This window comes from Seriola aureovittata, chromosome 17 (genome assembly GCF_021018895.1).
Source record: "Seriola aureovittata isolate HTS-2021-v1 ecotype China chromosome 17, ASM2101889v1, whole genome shotgun sequence".
Taxonomy (NCBI): Eukaryota; Metazoa; Chordata; class Actinopteri; order Carangiformes; family Carangidae; genus Seriola; species Seriola aureovittata.
The window spans coordinates 4,397,476-4,418,908 of NC_079380.1; the positions used below are offsets into that span (position 1 = coordinate 4,397,476).

A 21,433-nucleotide genomic window follows, 5' to 3' on the forward strand; every position below is an offset into this window, starting at 1 on the left:
TTCACTTCTTGTTTAATTTTACAATTAATCAGTTCTTGTAAGTGATTCCTTTTCTGTTGATTCATAACAACACAGTGTCTGTGAGCAGCGCAGGGCAGAACAGCAGCAGAGCAGAGGACCTATCAGAGCATAATGGTTTATTTTAGTGCTGTGATGGCGCAGTGGATTAGAGTGTGACCACAGCAGACTCTGTGATGGGCTGAGGAAGTGCTTTTCCTCCACACTGGGCTCACTGCTGTACTCAACAGATTAGCAGCCTTTGTTACACAAGTGGTGTTTTCTGAGAAAGGACAGGGTGTCTGAGAGGCTGGCTGAGGGCTGAGACGAGTGTGTGTGAACAGCAGAAGAAACACACACATTCACACACACACACACACACACACACACACACTCACACACACACTCAACAAAGCTCAATGGATCAGGCCCAGATCTCATCACCAGCCCACTTTAGAGCACTTGTTTCTCCCTCCGTCTTGCCGGCTCGGACCGTGTCCTCCCATGCCGGCAGATCAGCCTCGCTCACTTCCACCCACGCCGGCGCGGGTAAACTGGCCTGGAGGAGGGGTCAAGCGTGGGCTCACCCAATAAACCCGCCTCCCCCCTAATCACCCTTCTTTCACTCCTCCCTTCCATCCCTCCATCTCGGAGCTAGAGTGCATAAATCTGCCCCTCTTGACAGTTGCAATCAACAAGGGCCGTAGTGAACCATGCGTAATGGGCAGTTAAGACAGGGGCGTAGGGGAGCGGCAGAATTTACAGCAACAATTATAGCCCCCATACAACGGGATGCCTGGGGGCGGGGAACTGCTCAGGATGGGGCGGAGGTGGTGGTGGCTTAAAGTGAGACACAGGTATGCCCCCCCTTCCGATACAGCCAGCCACTCACAGCAGCCTCATAGTAATATATTTGGATCTCTAGCAGAGCAATGCAATGAATTCCCCTGTGATGCAAGAGAGCAACTGCCTCGCAGCAAAGCCAGAATCTGGTCGGAGAAGGGCCAGAGCACAGCAAAAATAATGTGTAAGAGATAAATGATGACAAGTGTGAGGAGAATACACGGATAATCCTTTTCAGCGGGCGCTAATGCTACACGTCTCTCTTCTTCAGCTTGTACTGTAGCTCTGCTTTTGACCATATTACAAAAAAAAAAAAAAAATCCCTCACATGCAGACCGGCTGCACCGAGTGAAATGTGACGTGTGGAGCTTTTCATATATTTGCCTGACCTACTCCACTAATTCATGTATCCGCGGCCCTCTCTGCATCCATCCATAACAAATGGCACTATACACCGTTGGACACGACCCGCAGATATGTGTGTGCACGTGCGCGCACGCACGTGCGTGTGCGTGTTACCATCGGATGCTTTTAACGATCAGTCATTTTAATCAACACATGTGACCTTTTAAAAGCCATTATGACAAACAGATCAGCCACAAAAGCCGGTGACCTGGTGTGTGGCCCCGGGACGTCAGGCCACAGCTTCCCAGTCTGCTCGTACACACACACACACACACACACACACACACACACACACACACTACACACAAATCCAATCCCAGAGCGGCCCTTTCACAGGGACTCAGTGAAAACATAACACTGCACTCTACTGACAAAACTGAGGGAGATTAAAGCTGAAAACACACGCCATCTATTTTATTTTATTTTTTTTGTACTTGAATGGCATCAGCTCCTGCATTACTAAATGCGCTGACGAGGAATGATAATTGGACTTACCTTTACAATATCATCTTTTATTGCACAGGCGTCAACTGGAGGTGAAGTGAAATAAAATACCTTCTAATTAGCGATTCAATGTGTAAATTCATTTAGTTTCAATGAGCGGAGAAACTAACAATATCAACATTCAATTTCTAATCTAATTTTTCGCCACTACATATTGAATTACTGAACTGCATGGGGAGGGATTGGGTGGTGGTGGTGGTGGTGGGGAGATAAACACTTGGTCATTAGTTCTAAACAAGGACTGAGATTCATTAGGATTCACGGGTAAGGAAAAAAAAAAAAAAAAAACTTTAGATAAACTTTAGGGGAGAAAAGAGAAATTGTAATTAGACATGAAAAATATTCCCAATAATCAAATCACATTTTGTACTCGGGGCTTTGAAATTAAATTAACTGAGTTCATATACTGGTATATCTCTCAGCCACTTTCTTCACTCTAAAATGTGTTGCCGGAACACCAGTCCCCAGAGAATAGATAGGAATCTAATTAACTAAGATCAATATTACTCAGAATTTTCTCTCTGTCTTTCCAGCTCTCCAGCTACTAGTGTGTCCTTTGTCTGCCACTCTGAGGCTCAGATGAGCTTTATTTCTGCAAAATGTGTTCAGTATGAGGAGGTCAACGTGTGGGTCAGTCCCTCCGTCTGGGACATGCAAGCTACAAATACGGCTCTGCCTGTTTCTCAACAAACAGTGAGCGGTAGAAGATGTTTCTTTTGTTTGTTTCTTTGTTTTTTTCCATTTTAAACGTGATCCAAAATGTGTTTTTTTTTTTTTTTTCTTCCTGTGGACAGAAGAAATGGGATCACACATTTTCAACCATATGGGTAAACAGACACAGAGAAGGAAGACTGAATGAGTGGACTCTAGCAGAGCACCCCTTCGCACGGGGGGGAAGCCAAACGTGCTGATTCAGGTGAAAGAAGTGAGATTTGGTGCAGGGAGAATAAGATCCCACAGCCATATGCCGCGTATAGATCAGCGGTTGGCCTTTTCCTCTCACGACGGTTCAGATTAATTACGATCATCACGTCTTGAGTCTGGGCCCCATAAATCACGCTGACTTTAAAATAATGTAGTAAAATAATATTCCATATATGGCATCGCTAGAAATTCAACACCATTATCACCCATCTTCAGAGACGAGGGGGAAAATTAGATAAAATGTGAGGCTCCTTATAAAATCTTTTCTCTACGCTGGAGCATAAATAATTACATTTCTAGTAAATGGCTGGAGGTTGAGAGCCACTCACAGCAGGGCGACACAGCCGCGTGGAAATGTAAAGTTCAAATAAAGTGTAAAATGGGGGACGTGCGAAGGCGCGCGGCGCCACCCCAACAACGCTCGCGGGCGCCCGACGAACATAAATCCACGCTCAGGAAATCTACAAGGCTGTCTGTCCGCAAGATAAGTTTGAGCTGCCTGTATCCCAACTGGACACAAATCCTCTCAGTCATAAATCTGCAAAGGGAGAGAGGGACAGCCCCTCAATCAAGAGTCAGCTCCCGTCAACATGCACCCCCCCCACCCCCAACCCCAAGTGAATGCTTACATGTGTGTGTATGTATATTACCGCCTCTGCAAATACCCTGCAACAACTATCCTGTATTACCCCGTAGCAAACGTCCTGGCAGGTCAATCCACTGTGATCCGTTTTGCCGAGGGATATGAACGCTGACACTTTATTGACATGACATGTCGTTCTTTCTAAATTATGGAAGAACCAAAGTCCCAAAAGTGGACGGGGCTCCATCCAGCTGCAGGTTGGTTCAGACTGGTCTGAAACCTGTTCTTGTTTTCATCGCCGGATTAACGTGGAATAAACTTGTGTGGATGGTGCGTACGTTTTTCAGCCATCTTATAGAGTTAGCAAATGACGGCAAACGCAAACACGAGCACATTAACGTGTTAGGAGCTCCTGAGGTAAAAAAATAAATAAAAATAAGCAGGGCGGCCTATTTGTTTATGTATGTGAAGCCTTTCGGATGAGAGTCGACACATCTTCAAGAACCTGCAATCCTCTGTTCTGTGTCCATCTTGTGTCCTTTGTTGTCTTGTTTTGAATGTTCAGTTCTTCAGCATTTCATCTTCATTATCATTTTATTGCTTCCAAGATGGTAGTTTCCATCTTAAACAGGATGAAAAGATGAAGAACATTTAAATCAAGATGAAGAAGAACACAGGATGGGCCCAGAATAGAGGTTTTCAGGTGCAATACAAGCTCCTCCACGCGTCTGCTGGTATTTTTTGCTTCGCATTTGCATGCATGTACCAATTCATACTATTTAAAGTACCGTGTTTACTCATAGAGTGGTATCAGGTGCAACAACAACATATGTCGCACAATTTCTTCCTTGTATTGCAGGCCGCTTTGCAGTCGGTGTGTTGTAGTCTTCTTTTCAATCTGGTTAATACATGGTTTCTCCTCACTTTCAGGAGGCGGTATGTATTGAATGTCCTCTCTTGTGGACATGCACAAATTTGCAATTAATCAGATGACCCTAAACCAACCGACGTGCAATGAATCTGGGGGCCTTTGAGGCACTTGAGGGTCTCGGGCTCCAGGCAGCGGTTGCCTACTCGTACAGCCGGGGAACTCAGCCCTGTGAAAATGGGCAACAGTCCTTCCTGCCACCTGTCATCTGATCAGACTCAGGTTCACAAATCCGACGATGCTGATTGAGATGGAAAAAGGTGTGACATCCTGGAGATGTTTTTTTTTTTTTTTTTTTTTTTTAAACGCTGATTACAAAATTTCAATCTGAATCACGTGAAAGAACTTCATTAGTCCTGGAGTGTTTATTAGGATTGTGTGTGTGTGTGTTTTTTTTTATAGCCTCTATCAGCGGCTCAGGCTTCTGCTCCAGTAGAGACAGCATAATACCTACAATGCAACAAACAGGAAATGTTTGCTGTCTGCTTCATTTCAGGAACACCGATGCCGCTTGGGGAAAACAAAATGTAAGCAATGTCTGTTTGTGTTTGCGTATGTAGTGTACACAGGTCTAACACAATATTGCATAATGTCTTCCTTGCAAATAACTCCATTTGAAATGTGATCCACCGCACTGCATCGCATGTCGCGGCGTGCATAAAATCCACACTGATTGGGAGCGAGTGAAGGGAGTTGCTTTACATCTGTGTCCACTATAAAACGCTGCAGCGGCTCACAAAGTTGTAATTCCTTCGTGTTGATTGTTATTTTTTAGGAGGAAAAGGATAAAAAAGAAGAAAAAAAGAAAAAAAAAAGAGGCAGGAGGACACTGTTTACGGATTCATGCTACGAGATTAAGCGTCATTCATTTTCAGCAGCACACAAACTCATGCATTTGTTAAGTACAAGTAACACTACAGGCTTTTCCTTGTCCTAGGCTGTTGCACCGGAGGGACTGTGAAAAACTGATTAGTCATCGTTTCACTCATGATGAGATTCTAACACTTCATTTGATGGAAGAGGAGGAAAAAAAAAAAAAGGGGGGGGGGGGGGGGGGGAGTAAAAACAAGACTCCTGCTTTCCTTCCCCCAGAGCTCCTCATCTTTTTTCATCCTCCCGGGATCATAGTTTGGACTCCCAGTCTTAAACAAGGGGAAAAAAAATTCTGGCTTAACATAACACCCACGTGTCCTCACTGTCTGTAATTCTCCTAAGCATCTCAAACAACAGATAAAAGCACAGAGCATCAAACATGCCGTCAAAGAGCCTGTGGCCATGCCGGGTTTGTTTCAGGCCATTGTTCTGAGAAAGGAATTCTTTATTTCTGTAGTACCCCCCCCCATCTTGACACCACCACCTCTTAACCAACTCTCCCTCTTCACGGGGAGTCTGAGCAGTTTTGTGCGTTCAGCACTTTTCAGCGCAGTGGACATTTGAAATGTCAGGACATTTACTCTGCTTATGTGTGGTAGATCTGAACTTCCATACCGCCAGGCACATTCCTGAACCGGCCACATGTATTATTCATCGTGGGATGTATACAGGGTCTAAGCGTACTTGACTTTGTCAACGTTCTGTAAACACATGCACTAAATTATTGAGGTGTCTAAAGGAGGGCCTGTTGCTCGGGCTGGTGGGCCTGGTGCCATGACAGGTTGGATGGGCAGTAACGAGGAGCTGTGTAAGCAACCTAGACAACCATTAAAAATGTACGAATCGCCATCTCCCTCTGGCCAGGATCATCCCGCCACCCACAACTTCAGCTCAACCATCACTCCCCCCCCCCTCAAACAACCGCAACAAGATACACCTGCCAATTCACTCCTGTCACCTGTCTGCGCCACATCACTGTCACCTCCATCAGCTGGGGATGGAAAAAAGCCACTGTCACTCCTTTCGCCATCAGCTGTTAGATTCTGATACTGCCGGATCATCGCGCCGACACTGATGTTCACGGGCAAACACCATGTGCAACTGGCAATCAGCGTAACTGGGGCCCCGTAAAAGAAATAAAGATATGGCTTCTCTTACGGTATATAATCCAATAGATAGTAATTTCCTGATGGTCTAATTGGCCCCGGGGGGAGTTTTGTCTTCATCTATTATGAGGAGACCCAGAGGACCTCGGCTTTATTGGATTTATGACAGCAGCGAGAGAAAAGATACTAAAGGTATAATTTGTTAACAGTTATTTTTGATTGAGCTCTGTGTTTGGTAACTGCTTCCTCTTTGATGTTTCTCATTTCTGTTGAGAGTCAGCCATTCTCAACGAAGAGAAACAACAGCGGCAGATATTTAAAATCATCATCACCGCAGCTAATTATATTGATGAACTACAGGCCCTGCTCACGTCTTGCATCTATTTTGGTATCGTGGATTTTAGGGAATTTCGATTCCGCCTGTCGATCTGGTTCTCATCGAGTCCTGGTTCTTGATTCTTGGTATCATTAGAGTAACAGAAAACAGGCGATACTCTTCAGATTTTGGCTGCCATAAAGAAGTTATTCATGTCAAAACAGCTTTTTGATTCCTTTATGAAACTTTATGAAATTATAAATATTCTTCCACAAGTTTTAATATTTTGTGTTTGGATCGTTTTTTTTTTTTAGAGTTGGACGTGCTACATCATTCTGACAACGACTGGGGACGTTATCATGTTAGACAGACTAGCTCTTGTGAAATTGTTGCTGTGCCATGATTAGATTAGATTTCTGTGCTTGACCACCGTCCTCCATACTGCAAACACTGTGTACAGTATGTGCTTTGACGCGTGCAGAACGGACGATGTGGATGAAAGAGCAGTAGGTCTCATGTTCTCTTCTAGAGATCAATAAGTGAAATCAAAAAGCATCTTTATTAATAAATGACCAATTCTTATAAATTTGGAACCGGTCCCAATTCAGAACTGGGAATCAATTCCCCGACCGTACCAGTCAGAAAAACTATATTCCCACCATGAAACCCAGCCTTTGCGTTAACCCTCATAAATAAAACAACAGCACAATCACAGACCCCACCTTAACTCTCCCACTGACAATATTTGCAACACTTGCCCAACTCGATTCCCACAGGGCCTTCCCTCCTCAGCCGCTTCACTGGCCCCTGCTATGTGCGCCTGTGGACCGAAAGTCAAAAGGCAAAAGCCAAAGCAATTTAAAAAAACAAACAAACAAACAAAAAAAAAAAAAAAAAAACATCTCCTCCCCCCTAAAGAGCGAGGCTGATGTGCAGCACCCCGGCAGGTCCATGAGGTGCGCCGTTTAAAGCTGAGACACCAGAAGCTCTGACACAGTTTGGCCCTGCCATTAGGGCAGTCTGTTTTGTAAAAGGATGGCCATCATAATTTATCTGTTTTTAAGCTGCAGTTGAGTACTTTTCCACATCCATCTTGGCACGCATTAGAATTTCAAAAGCATCTGTGAATCAGGGCTGGAGACTGCCTGAGATGATTGCAGTGGTTTTCTATAGTCTCTTGTGGCGCTCTCCCTGACCCCAAGTCTGTAATCTATATTTTCAGAATAATACAGAGAAGCAGGGATGTTCAAGGGCATAACCCTCTAATCTACTCTACTTGGCATGTACTTGGAATGCCCACAACCACTCTTGAGCTTGGAGAAATAAAAGCTGCCCCAGTTATAACTAGCTTCAATTTACTGCAACACTGGTGTCGTCACATCAAATAATATAACTGCAAAAACGTGTCAGGTGCAAAATTGTTCACTAGTTACATCCTGCAATTAATACACACATGCTCAGGTGCACACACACACACACACACACACTACATGTGACAGCAGCAAAAACAAGCCAAGAGACGGACAAACACTGAGCATATGCTCCTTCCACAATGATCAGTGACCTCCCAGGCTCGCAACACAGTGCTAAATGAGCAACTTTCCTCTGCGGAGTAGTCAATAACCACACAGCCACAATGATCGTGTCAGCGTCCAGCCTGGCCAACATCCCCCGTAATTAATTAGTTCATGTCTCCTCCGCTCAGAGAGAGGGAGACAGCACAAGGCATATGTACTCATCCATTACATGTGCTATCCAGGGGTCAGTGGCCCTGGCGGGAGCAGTCGGCGAGCACGTCGACAGACTTCAACCCAGGCCCATTTTAGAAAATTGCCTTTTGGGTTAAAAAATCGTGCCTCTTGGCTGCTGTGTCAGTCAAAGACAATTTGATTAATATCAATCAGCATTAGAAGACAGCGGATCTATACGCCTGGAGGACAACTTGTCCAGAAGCAACACCAGCCGCTCCCGAGCGGAGTCTCCGGGCTCACGGCGGTTGGGAATGAGGCAGCGGGCCAATGCCTTTCGGTCTCACAGAGCGGGCCCCTCTGCTTTTCCATCTCTGTCTCAGTTTTTCACTCCTTTCTCAACTCCAATCAGTCCTGCCTATCCCCACATCACCATCCTGTCATCTCCACCAATACCAGTCCCACCGCCCCAGCACAATACCCACACCCAGCACCAGCACCCCCCCCCCCCCCCCCCCCCCCCCCCCCCCCCAACAATCGCCAGAACCTCTCTGAAAGTCTCATATCGCCCTATGTGAAAAACAAGCCCTATCTCTGGGTGGGGAGAGAATCAATCTCTGCTCGCTCTATGGAATCCCTGACCGTCAGATACCAAGAGGAGGGAGGAGTGGAGGGGGGGGGGGGTGCAGGGTGGGGGGTTTCGGCACATCAGTCTTCCCTTCGGTCACATGCTGCCTTTTTGACTTTGTGCTGAGTCAGGATAAACACTAAAGACAAAAGCCGACTCCCCCCCCAATCACGGAGCATTCCCTTTATCGATTCTCACCGCGGCTGCCCTCTGCGTCCGAACAAGGTAGAGGAGCGCAGCACATCTGTATCAATCTGTGTATTCCTATAAGTCTGCACTTTGAGCATCTGCGTTGTCTGTGTGGGGTAGCATTTTAATCATGGCCTGCACATCAGATTAATGGAGGAATTTGATAAACGTCTTGTATTCGCGAGCGGAATTTTGCCAACTCAGGACTTCGGCTCCGAGCAATGGGAAATGAAGAATTAGAGCAGAGATGAGAGAAGTGAGATGTTTGAGGTCATCTTTTTAAAAAATGACTTTTAATCAGAATTAAAACCGTCTGCAATATCCCAGTGATGATTTAATTACCGGGGAATCAAGATGTCATCCATTTTGAGGACAGGGTGTCAGAAGTTTTGGGACTGGATCATGGGTGGCTTTGTAAAAATTTGGAGCAGCTGCTAGCAGAACTAGTCACAGTCATTAAGACAGACAAGACAGGTCTCATAAAATATTCATGTTTTAAATTTTCTCCCTGCAAAGTGAGCCTTCTCACATTTAATTTTTAATGAGCATTAAATATCCCCAACAAAAACTAATTGGCTTCCCTTTAACTAGCAGGGTTAAGATTATGTACAGTAATTGAGTTCACCAACCGTATCTGTCGTGAGTCAGAATAAACCTGTAAAAAAAAAAAAAAAAAATCTACATGTGCCAAGTAATATAAAAACCTCAGCGTGACCAGCAGTGTCATGAATCAGATGTGAGGAAAACAAAGCAGAGAGAGGAAATTTACCGCAAAATGCAAAAAGCCCAGAAATGAAAGCAGGTGAAATCAAAAATAAACTCTTCCTTTTCGTACAAAAAAAAAAACAAAAAAAAAACATACCTCCATTTTTCATTAGGGTTTAAATGGCTGCCCCCAACACTGGGAGGATGGCAAACTTTCATAACAAATATAGATTGGTTATTTTCTTGCTCTCTTTTGACATTGTCACAAAGCTGGGATAATATTGATGGTGAAATTATTCTATTTATTAAGTAATCTTTGCGAGGCAGAGTTTCAATCGTGCGCTGGTTCCGCGGGCTACCAAAGTGGCACTTTGCGGGCACATTGAACCGTGTCACCGCTAAGCGAGGCTGACAGATGGGGAGATGAAAGTCTTGTCATTCATTTACCAGTGACAACCTGTGTATGCTAATGTCCAAGCGTCTTTAGCTCAAGAGGGAGGACAGTTCTGCTCGTGTCGGCACACGGCCGCCGGGCCTGAAGGGAAATCTGCATGGACGTACAGTGCGGGCCCCGGCCGTGTGCCTCGTAACAATGGAAGACACTGATAAAGCATGTGGGTCATAATGGAAACGCATGCTGCATCACCAAACTGCCCTACTGAGCGGGATTTTTTGGGGGAAATTTACAACTGCGTATGTGGTATAAGATGCTCTGCGGCATCTTTTCTTTTCTTTTCTTTATTTTATTATGTGGCATTTTCTCTTTTATGTGGCATTTTCTTTTTATTATGTGGCATTTTCTTCATTTTATGTGTCCTTGGGTGTGTTGAAAGGCGCTTATAAATAAAATGTATTATTATTAGTTTTGCCAAATTGCCAAGTTGTAGTTTTTTTGTTTGTTTGTTTTTGTTTGGTATACTGAATGGTGTTCAATTAAATTTCGGTGAAACATTAAGCCAATGAGTTTGTAGTGTATTTTCCTCACATTGAAATTGGACATTTTTTGAACATCACACGATGTTTCCTCAAGTAGCAATCTCATGTGGTACACACACTGTATCTCGTGATTGCTTGTCATTGTGTTACCATGTCCATGATTCAGTTGTGTTAAACCATCATTTTTTTGTCAGTGTATGCGTATTTTGAGGACAGAGGTTCAGTGACAAAATATAGATGGTAGAAGGTAGAAGTCTGCACCCTCTAAGTGGTTTGTACAGACCACGCTATCATTTCAGAAAGCGAATGTTGCCACAGTAACATCTGTTTGTTGAAAACACAAGACAAAAACAACAGGTGAAAGGACCAACAGCAGCTGTTTGTGACAGCTAAGGGTAACATTAGGCTGACAAGTATATAATCACAATTCCTGCATTCTGATCAAAATGTAGATTTCTAAAACTATTACACCTTTCTCCCAGCACACTTTTCTAACTGAACCGACATGCCAAATGAATGTGATATGTAATGATTTATTTAAAGCCTTCATTTCGGCAGTATAGTGAGAGACAGGCAGGAAATGCAGGGAGGGAGAGAGGGGATGACATGAAGCAAAGGGCCGGGGTTTGGACTCAAACCCATGGCCACTGCAATTAAGACTGAGCCTATGTGGTAGGCGCGCTACCAGGTGAGCCACTGAGGCGCCCCCATGTAATGACTGATTAATGGCAAAATGAAAAATGAAAAACATCCTATTTATTCAGTGTTGTGCATGAACATAATAAATGAACACATTCACTGAACATGTTCAAGTTTACGCTGAGCCATGAATGGAACTTATCAGTTTGCAAAGAATGAACATGAACGTAATGTGGCGGTAATGCACCAAGAAAGCTGTTTGACCAACTGCCAAAAAACATCAGAAGAAGAAGATTTTTTTTTTTTTTTATGGCGGCACCAGAGGATTCACGGCACCCGGCATGCATCCAGAAAAATAGTTAGTCTTGTCGGTTCAAACAGCGTAGTGGTGGTGTCCGATGCCGTGTGGAGGGCAGGTCAGCGGAGGGGCATCAGGTACTGTGCTTGGCAGCAACAACTCTGGATGTGCGCCGGTCCCCCACCTAGACCCAGCAGGTCACCCCAGCTGGTGCCTAGCAGCTGACTTGGGAACTAGCACAGACCAGGGGGATTCAAATGCATAATTAAAACAAAGCTGTCTGTGATTGTGTAGTAGCATACAGTAATTCATTTAGTAGGGGAATGGATGGATAGGGGGAGGGTCTAGTGAAAAAGAAGAGCTGAGAGCAGCTTGTTAAAAAATAAAAAATAAAGGAAGAAATGACTGTGAACTAGTTCATTTTTGTGGGACCGTGAACTTAGTTGATAATTCAAAATTATTAACTATGAACATGAACTAGTTCATTTTGTGTGAGCTGAACTTTGAGCTAGCTCTTGTGAAATGTGAACTCTCACAACACTGCTCTTATTATTTGAGATCCCAACATTTCACATCATCTTAAAATAAACAAGGCTATGCTGAAATCTCCAATGTACTGTTAAAGTCTGGATGATGAGAAACATTCAATACAGCCGCCTCCAGCCAAGGTCTAGTGCCCGTCACCTGGCAACCGAGCCAAATACTAAATTCTTCAAATGCCACGCGTCAATAGAATTAGCCTTTGAGCGGTATTGACATACAGTTAGCTTTTCAAGTATTCACAGGGGCTATTTAGAGGGCAATAATTGCATAGTATGGATGGACCTCTGTTTGTTCAATGAATTCATCGAGTGGATTGATACGTTCAATAGGTGGATGATGTATTCAGTGATTAATGCAAAATCTATCACTTATGGCATCCAGAGGTCAGTGGACTCTTGGCTTAAGGTGTTTACTAATTTCTATGTCAAAATGAGACAATGTACCGTTCAGACGTGCTGTTATCCAAATGTCTGATTTCTGACCGTCCAGCATGTTCAACAGGCAGACTGAGAAACAGACAATGTATTAATGCACATCTGTTAAGGCAGTGGTACATGGGAATGACTTTGGGTCAGTGCAGATGAATCATTTTACTGAAAATTATGACCGTCATTTGTGATTTTGGCCCCCGTTCTTTCTGAAATCAACGTTCTACAAGTTATTACCGGAATATCATGGCTCAGTGATTTCCTGTTTGTGCTTGGAGCTAATAACCAAAACGGCAGCACTGAGGTGAATTTCAGGATGCGTGCGTCTTCCCTTTGACCGGATCAACACCACATTTCTCTAACTGTAACTGTAACCGCTCTCCAATTACCAGCTTAGATCGACCCAGTTAATAAAACAGTCCATTTGATCCGGTGAACCCGTTCATGTTTTGGCTCTGAGCTACAGTGTGTGTTGATGTGATCCGATGTATCGAGGCAGGCACCTGACATTCTGGTGTTACTTTCACAGCAGCTGTCACCGCGGTCTGTCAGTGATTGACTTGCACCAGATCTGCTTTCAGATTAATATTTCATCTCTCACTTAATAGAAAAACAGATGTTCTGCAGCCGTGTACACTGGGAAATAAGCTGGTGGTAATGTATGCATTACTTACAGCCAGCTAACTAAATTTAGAATGAAATATGCATCTGACAGATGCCTCACAATCAAGTTCCAAAAGCCTATAATGGGATATCGACAGATTTCATTTATGCAGGGCAGACTGACCTCATTGGGGGAACTAATAAAACTTTTGGTACATTCATCCGGAAAGATGCCCTGGCTGTATTTCAGTCTTAGGCAGCTCTCTGGGTGCCCTTTAAAGCATTGACCTCTTCACAGAGTGAGGGCTCCTATGTGATTAATACTGCTAGGCATTTATTGGCACGCAAGGCACTTTTACCAATAGGTCACCTGCTTGACCTCAGCGTGAGCATTGGGATCGAAACCGAGTGGACAGGAAACTATATGGCTTAGAGTGGTAACAACAGGCAAAACACTAAAAAGGCATCTCAAGCTCATAACCATCCCACTCATATAAAGCTATTTGGGCGCACGCACACACACACACACACACACACACACACACATACACACACACACACACCCTTAGTCTCTATCACTTTCACCAAGACCCACCCACACAACACATACAGCCCAGGGCATAAAAGGTTTCTGCGGCCAGAACACAAACAAACTCATTTGTAACCTGCCATGACACACTCCGACACACACACACACACACACACACACACACACACACACACACACACACACACACACATGCGCACAAGAGAAAAGCAAAGTAACATTATCCCTGTGTGCAGCTAGATGGATCAGACTGTTTATCAGAGACTCTCCACCAGCACACTGTAAGAAGGATCATAATGTCAGCAATCGATTGCATGGCAATCAATATAGATACCTATTCAGATACCTATTGATGCAATTTAACAGGAATATTAGTCCAGGCTCATGTAAATGTCAGGAGTTCTGCTAAATAGTGTTTCGAGGTCATAATTAGACTGAAAGGTTCCTAAATGACACTGGGCGGTTACACAGAGTTAACTTAACTGAGCTAAAATGGTGCTCAATGATAGGAAAGAAAAAAAGAAGGTTTGAAATAGTTTTTTTTTTTTCTGTATCAGGTCAACAAGCTTCTAAAAATAGGATACGATTTGTCTTACAAAAAGGAGGATAGATGAAGCATCAGAATGAGAATAACAAGCAATCGAGAAATGGCGATGCAACACAACCGCATATGCACACTCTGGTTTATCAGCAGTAAATAGCCAGTGCCATGTTCCCATGCTCCTTAATCATACTGATGTACGCACACAAACACACAATAATGTACAGGCTTGCATAGACATGCACACGCATGCGGACACACACACACACACACACACACACACACGCACACGCTTCTTCTCTATCTTCCACAAGCAGTTGAAAACACGCACGTGCAACACACACGCACTCATTCGCACATATTTTCCGAGACCAAAGGAAGAGCTGACTGCAACATTTTTCTCCACTTCAAAAAAGTAGCCAGTGTCAAAATGATAAATGAGGGATCATGAGGGAGAGCGTGCATACTTACATTAGACTGCACAAGAGCTTCAAGAGCTGCAACAGCATGGACGAGCGCTGGTTTCAGATGGTTTCAGCACCGCTTTAAGGCAGTCGTTATTACACAGAAGGAGCCGGCATGCAAATTACATGCCACGCAAGTGATTAGCAATGTGAAATTACTATCAACATAACAATAACATTTTCAACACAACGGGTGTGCGAGGTGTGTGACCTGACATTACGAGCGGCTGGATGGGGAGGAAATGTTGTGTTCCTTATACAGGTGTTGGCTGGTAAAAGGTTGATTGCTAATTTCCCGGAGGTGAATACAGCTCACAGATGTGTGCGGAGGAACATCTGATAGGCCTTCAGACTGCTGATGCAGGGCGGCGTGGGGATATTTTCAAACATCATTTATAACATCATTTCGGCATCAGTTACAAAATGGCGGTGGGAAGATTGATGGGAGGCGAGGCGCTGGTTAATATGCGTGATTGGAATGATACACGAACCGTGCTGTTTGTTGTTGCAAGAGTGACGGCACACATACTGAAAAGACACGCTCTCGGATTTACAGGATCAACATTAATTCCAATAAAGCAGATATTGACGTGTAAGCATTTCTGTCTGTTTGAGGTTTTCAAAAATGATTAGGAATGTGTGTCTGGTAAGAAATCAACACGTGCTTTATATGTGTTTTTTGCATGTCCATGTTATGGCCTTCAATAAAAAAAAATGTATATCTGGTTAAATGCCATTTCAGTTTCATTTTGTCTGCCATGCAATCATTTTTTTTTTTTTTTTTCTTTTGTTGGAAGATTTCGCTCCAGCAGCAGGTTTCAATATAGCAAAATAAATCCACCCCACACTTGGGCCACATGCTTGTTTTATTCTGGCCCAGTACAGGCCTGTTTCCACGGCCCGAATCTGGCCAATACGCAGCATGATTGTCAGATGTGACGAACACACCTGGACCAATTCTGCTGCTGAAAATCATCTGGCTGTCAGTCGATACTGAAGTATATTACTGCCCAGATGTTTATGTATATGGGCCAGACTCGGGGCTCAGGACCCAGGCATATTTTGGGCCAGAAGTTTTCTTTTGCTATCTGGGTTGGAACTGTTCCTGAGTTAAAGCGCTGTTTGTTAAAGACTTTTTTTTTTAAGAACATTGTGATGTCACAGTGAAGCTGACCTTTGAACTTTTGGATAAAAAAATCACTTCATCGTAATGTCCTCCATTAGATATTTTGTGAAATTTCTGAAAATTTGTCATAATTAACCTATGAATTCATGAGTTATGGCCAAAAACATGTGCTGTGAGGTCACAGTGACCTTAACCTTTGACCAACAAATTCTAATCAGTTAATCCACTCATCAGTCCAAGTGGACGTTTGGGATGTAATGAAATTGGGTGGTTCTAAGATATCGCATTCACAAGAATGGGATGGACGGACAGAGGGATGGACGGAGGGATGGATGGATGGATTGATGGATGGACAACCCAAAAACATAATGCCTCTGGCTACATCTGTTGTCGGGGTGGAGGCATAAAAAGCACTCTCAGGTTTGCTTACAACGATTCTGTAGCACTTCTCCAGATAACAAAGGAAAGGAAAACCCTTGCAAAGTTACTGCATGAGCACTGCCCAGCACACCCTTGGATCAATTACAATGTAATTACAATAGCAGACAGAAATACAACCTGGGTCTGTGCTCTGTCTGCACTGATAACTGATAGATAAGCATCTGAGGGATGGCTGAGAGAAGCACCTGGCCAGAAACACATCTCAATGCTGTCAATAAATTACTCTGCTGGGACCGTTCTTTCCTGGGTAAGGCTACACGATCGGCGGGCACCAGCCACATCCCGACCTCCTGTGCAGTCCATCTAGCTGTCCGCTGGGAAAATGGAGCGAGGGAAAAAAGCAGCAGTTTCGGATACTGCGGTAGAAAAAGGCCTGGCTTTTCTACCGTTCCCCACCACCACGCGCTTGACTTTCCCTAAGCCCTTTGGTAACCCTGAAAAAAACGGTGCAATTTCAAAAACTCTGATCAACCCTTCGCTTATCAAGAACCACTCACAGCTAAAATGTGTGACACTTATGCAGATGTGCCAGTGATCCGCAGTCAAAAGGATGAGTGGAACAGCAAATTTCGCTGCAGAGAGTGTACAAAGACAAAGAGATCAGCGATAAGACAGAGAAGTGCACCCATATCGACTGCTGTCAGTTAGGAGCATGTTAAGGAGTGTATTAAGGATTAGAGGGGATTAGTCATATCAGATCACTAGAGGGTTATCAGTGGTCGCAGCTCCACAACGAGGAGCTCCCGGCTGCTCTGAAACAAGCACCCCATCGTCCTTGTATAAGTCTTAATATTAACCCATTAAGCTGGACGATTTATGAGTTTGGAAAAACAATTAAGCCTGTGATTTTTATTAGGAGCTTGATTGAGTGCCTCCTCCCCGGTGTCTCGACACTACCAAAGTTTACCCCCTCCAGAGAGCGGAGGCCCGCTCCAAATATTACCGTGATTTAAGATGCAAAACCAACACACATTAAAACAGCTCAGAGCTTATTCCATGCGCGCTTCCACACAAAACCAATTTAGTTTCCATTGATCGCTTTTCAAGCAATTAGATTTCCATTGATGGAAAAAGTAGAGGCTGCTTGTATGAGACGGGGAGGGTCAGTGGTTGGGCGCGGTGATTTGCACGTTTATTCAGACCGTTTGACCAGCTCCTCTAACCCCTGACAGATCCCTGGCTCCTTCCCACCTTCCCCTCTACCCCTTCCACGTCCCCACCTTCCGGACAACAAATAATTCACCCAGCATGAAAAAATGCCTGGCGTCAGATTATATATCCGTCTTTATTTCCGATATTGCCTCTTTGTTTCTGCAAACTTGGCTGATTTTCTAAATTGTGGAGTATTGACTGTTTCGGAGCCTGACCAAGCGAGTCTGATGTAACACATTGGAGGTAATGATATCCCAGCGACGGGAGAGGCAGTGGCTGGGGCAGCACTGGACGATGGCCAGGCTCTGTAACCATTAGTCTCCTCAGAAGCCGGAGTCTCTTCTGTTCCAGCACGGGAGGGCTTGCCATCAGCACAAAGGGTAACCCAACTCAACCAGTGAAACCACCAGAACCCCTCCCATGTGCCCGCCACAGACAGAAATGCCATCAGGAATCATTTCCTTTCATAGAGCCAAGGTCATTCCTCGTCTTTCTGGAAAAATCCACAACATGCTTAATCCTTAACTGTCACACAGCTGAGGGTTTTTAAAAGCGAACGATTCCATATTCAAAATACGTTGTAAAGGTGAAAGGGTGAAAAGTAGATTCCAGGTATAAAATAAGAACACTGAATGCCATTAATGTGAAAGTAGGGAGTAATTCCCAGCATGCTCCCAGAGGAAATCCACCTTTCGCCAAAGCCGGGGGATTTTGACAAATGCCTTTCTCAACACCAGCAAAGGAGACAAATGTTACATTTAAACAGAAATACTTAATTTCCGCTTTTGGTGACTTGCAGCAGATATCATTAATCAACAGAGGCCTACCACGCTCAGTGAGCCTGCTAAGAACCAGATGATCGCCCTCTTCCACTCAATCCATCAACTATGATTGGAGAAAGAAAAGGTTCAAAAATTTTGAGTTGCACCCACGCAGGAAGAGTAATTACCCTTGTGCCAGTCGCTGAGGTGTTCTCGTGACACCTCGACCCTCTGTTTATCATGCACCAGATTACTCATGGGGGTGTCAGCGCGGCATGACAGAACCAGCGCCTCCACCTATGTTCCCCTCACTCACTGCACCGGAGGGAGACAAATATGACGTACGAGCGTCCTGAACTTTTAACGAGCAAACTTATCTCGGGATCCAGAAAACGTAATGCCCTTCATGTTTTTCTGAAAATCTGAACACACTAAGGTCCAAATTTTGAGGGATGGTGTCTCCGCTCCATCTCTAAAGACCGATCTGTTGATTTTTGTCATTATTTTGGCTCTGTCACATCAACCAATTGTTGTGCCTTGGGGATATTACTCACTGTCTACTTTATGATAATATGCATTGAAATAGGTTTTTAAAGGTGCTATGTGCTGCATTTTGGACATTAATACATCATTGTCAAATTAATTGTGATGCATTTGTTTACCTCACTTGTAAACAAATGAGACCATTATAGCCTCTCGCTCATGCCACTAAAAGTGTTTGTTGCAGTGGTTCTAAAAGTTAGCGCCACGACACTTCCTGGTGTTGTTTGCTTCTTTCGAGTAAGTTATATTTTGCAGTCTTATTGAAGATAAGGAATTAGAAGAAAGTAATTTAATAATCAGACTTTTCTGGGCTCTATTCTTGCACAGTTTTAAGAGCGGTGGGTTTATAGTATGAAAGGTTGAATATACTGACAGAAGCTTCACAACAACAAATGAATGCTGTAGAGATGTGCATTACACTGGATTTATCGAGACAATAGGTGAATATAGAGGAAGTCGGTATTGAGCATGAGACTGTGGAAACTAGGGATAAAGAGCTGTATCAAAAGGCCTTGTCCTTTCTGCTTGAGGTAGCAACTATTAACAAACTGACACCCTTCCCACCAGATCAAGCTCAGTGACACACAGTCAAACTCAACATTTTAGATTTCATCAGAATATTCACTCATTTTATGAAAGGAGAACATTTATGATGTTAAACATAATTTAATGACCCCGATACAAATTTGTTTTCTTTCCTGCTGCAAGAAGACACTAATCACTCTACAGTCCTCATAATACCACGATAAAAGACTAACGAGCTGCTGATTATGCACCAGAATCTGTGTGAGTAAGAACAGTACACGGCTAAACTACCATTTTTTGCAGAAATTGGAACTGTTTCATTTTTTGAATACAACATTGACCTGCTTCATAATATCTGAAATAAACACATAAATTCCATTTTTGGGAAGTAAAAATCAAAAAACAATTAGGTCTTCACACAGAGTAAAATGCCGCTTTCAGACTGGATCAGACCACCAATTTTCTCAGCAATTGCCTTGTTTATTTCCGGTAATTACACCAATTTCTTAAAAATAAGGTGGTAATGTTTTATTGATGTTAAAATGCTACATGCAGTGTTGTTAATTAAATTTAAAAAAAAACTAAGAGGAGTGATGTTTAAAAAAAAAAAAAAAAACAACAAACAGGAAAAGATAGTTTTTTGAACATCAAGGATCAACAAACTTGGAGTTGCATTTAAAATGTGTGGACATGAGGAGAGTCAGACGAGGACGGACGTGCAGAGGCAATAACAGTAAAGCAAACAGGCTGCTGCCTTTGCACCACTGCTTCTTGCCTCCCTAGTGATACATGCCAGAGATAACAGCTTAATTTCAACCTCAGCACTTTTACTGCACTGTCCAAGGCATTCACTGCATCAATGTATCAATGTACCGCCATGCTAGTCACTCTCCACTGCGACAACTCACAATTTTTCTATGATGGAAGCTTTCAGAAAGGTGCCACGATTTAGCTCGCACACAAGCCGCCCTCCTCTGATGGCTTTGGTCTTTGGAGACTCTGCTGGCTGTTTGTTTCTCGGAGAACAGGTCACAGGGCAGACTTTTGATTGAATCCCCCACACTGTGACGAGTGAAGGGGGCGGAATCGTTCTTGATTTTGCTGCAGAGGCTCTTCCCTCTGCAAAACATTTCCTCCTTCACTTTGAAAAGCAGGTGCTGGAGCTACTTCAACGGTTTGAATAGAAAAAAAAGAAAAAACGACATAAAAAAACAACACATGGAGCCTGAGATTCTTTATCTGAAGAGCCCCAGTGACTGAGTCCAGTAAATCATGCCAGAGGAAGACGAGAAGGCTTCAGTTCTTTTTCACATTTGATGAGCAAGATCAGATCTACAGAATGATATAGGATGATATATTATGTACTTCAGAGTGATACACTCCAAAAATGTATTATACACTCAAGAAGAAAATACACCAGCTCGCCTTCTTTGACTGCAGCACAGACTTCAAATGTTCGTTTTTTTTTTTTCTCTCTCTTCTTTAATTTTAATCAATATTTGCAAAAAAAGAAATATATAAAAAACTCCTGCAAAAACTAATACTTCTGTTTAAGGGCCACACTGGTGCAAATCATTCAATCATTCAGAGCTCCTCACAGTCCTAGGAGAGGATTTATAAAGAGATAATACTGAGATGACTGCTGAGAGTTGACATGTCAGGTCTCAAATCACACGTTTCACAAACATATGTGTTTTTGCTAAATTTAATTGCTAAATTGTTTTTGTTATAAGCCGTAGCTTGACAAACAAGCGGTGCTTGAACCAAGACTATTCTCAAAGCAATTAACGCTTAAATTTCAAATGTGCTAAGATAGATTACATTCATTGCAAATCCTCCGTCAATTTGCATTCATTCTCATGCTCCCAGTGTAGCAGGAGACTCTGCACATCGCAGGGGGGTTTCCTGGGAAAGGCCCGGATCCTCGGAGCGTTGACCCTGCGTGGCGCGCACGGCACGGTGAGCATGCCGAAAAAAAAGAAAGGGGGGAAGGGGCCGGACCACGACTGCCCGGGGCGCTGAGGACACTGAGGGATCTGGGCACCAGAGGAGATCCACCTTGTTGAGGCGTCACGGTGTGAAAGCAGCCACATTACACATCACCTCCATCTGTAGGGGGTCGCGGAGGCCAGCGTTTAAAAGGGCAAACATGAGTTGAATAGAGAATATGCTTTGTAGCACATCTCTCTGTCCTCTA

At 43.7% G+C, this 21,433-nt stretch overlaps 1 protein-coding gene across 1 annotated transcript in view; it reads right to left on the reverse strand.

The window, feature by feature from the left end:
• The window catches only part of LOC130185495 (RNA binding protein fox-1 homolog 3-like), a 365,601-nt gene that overhangs the window by 156,671 nt on the left and 187,497 nt on the right, over positions 1-21,433 (reverse strand). The window lies entirely within an intron of this gene.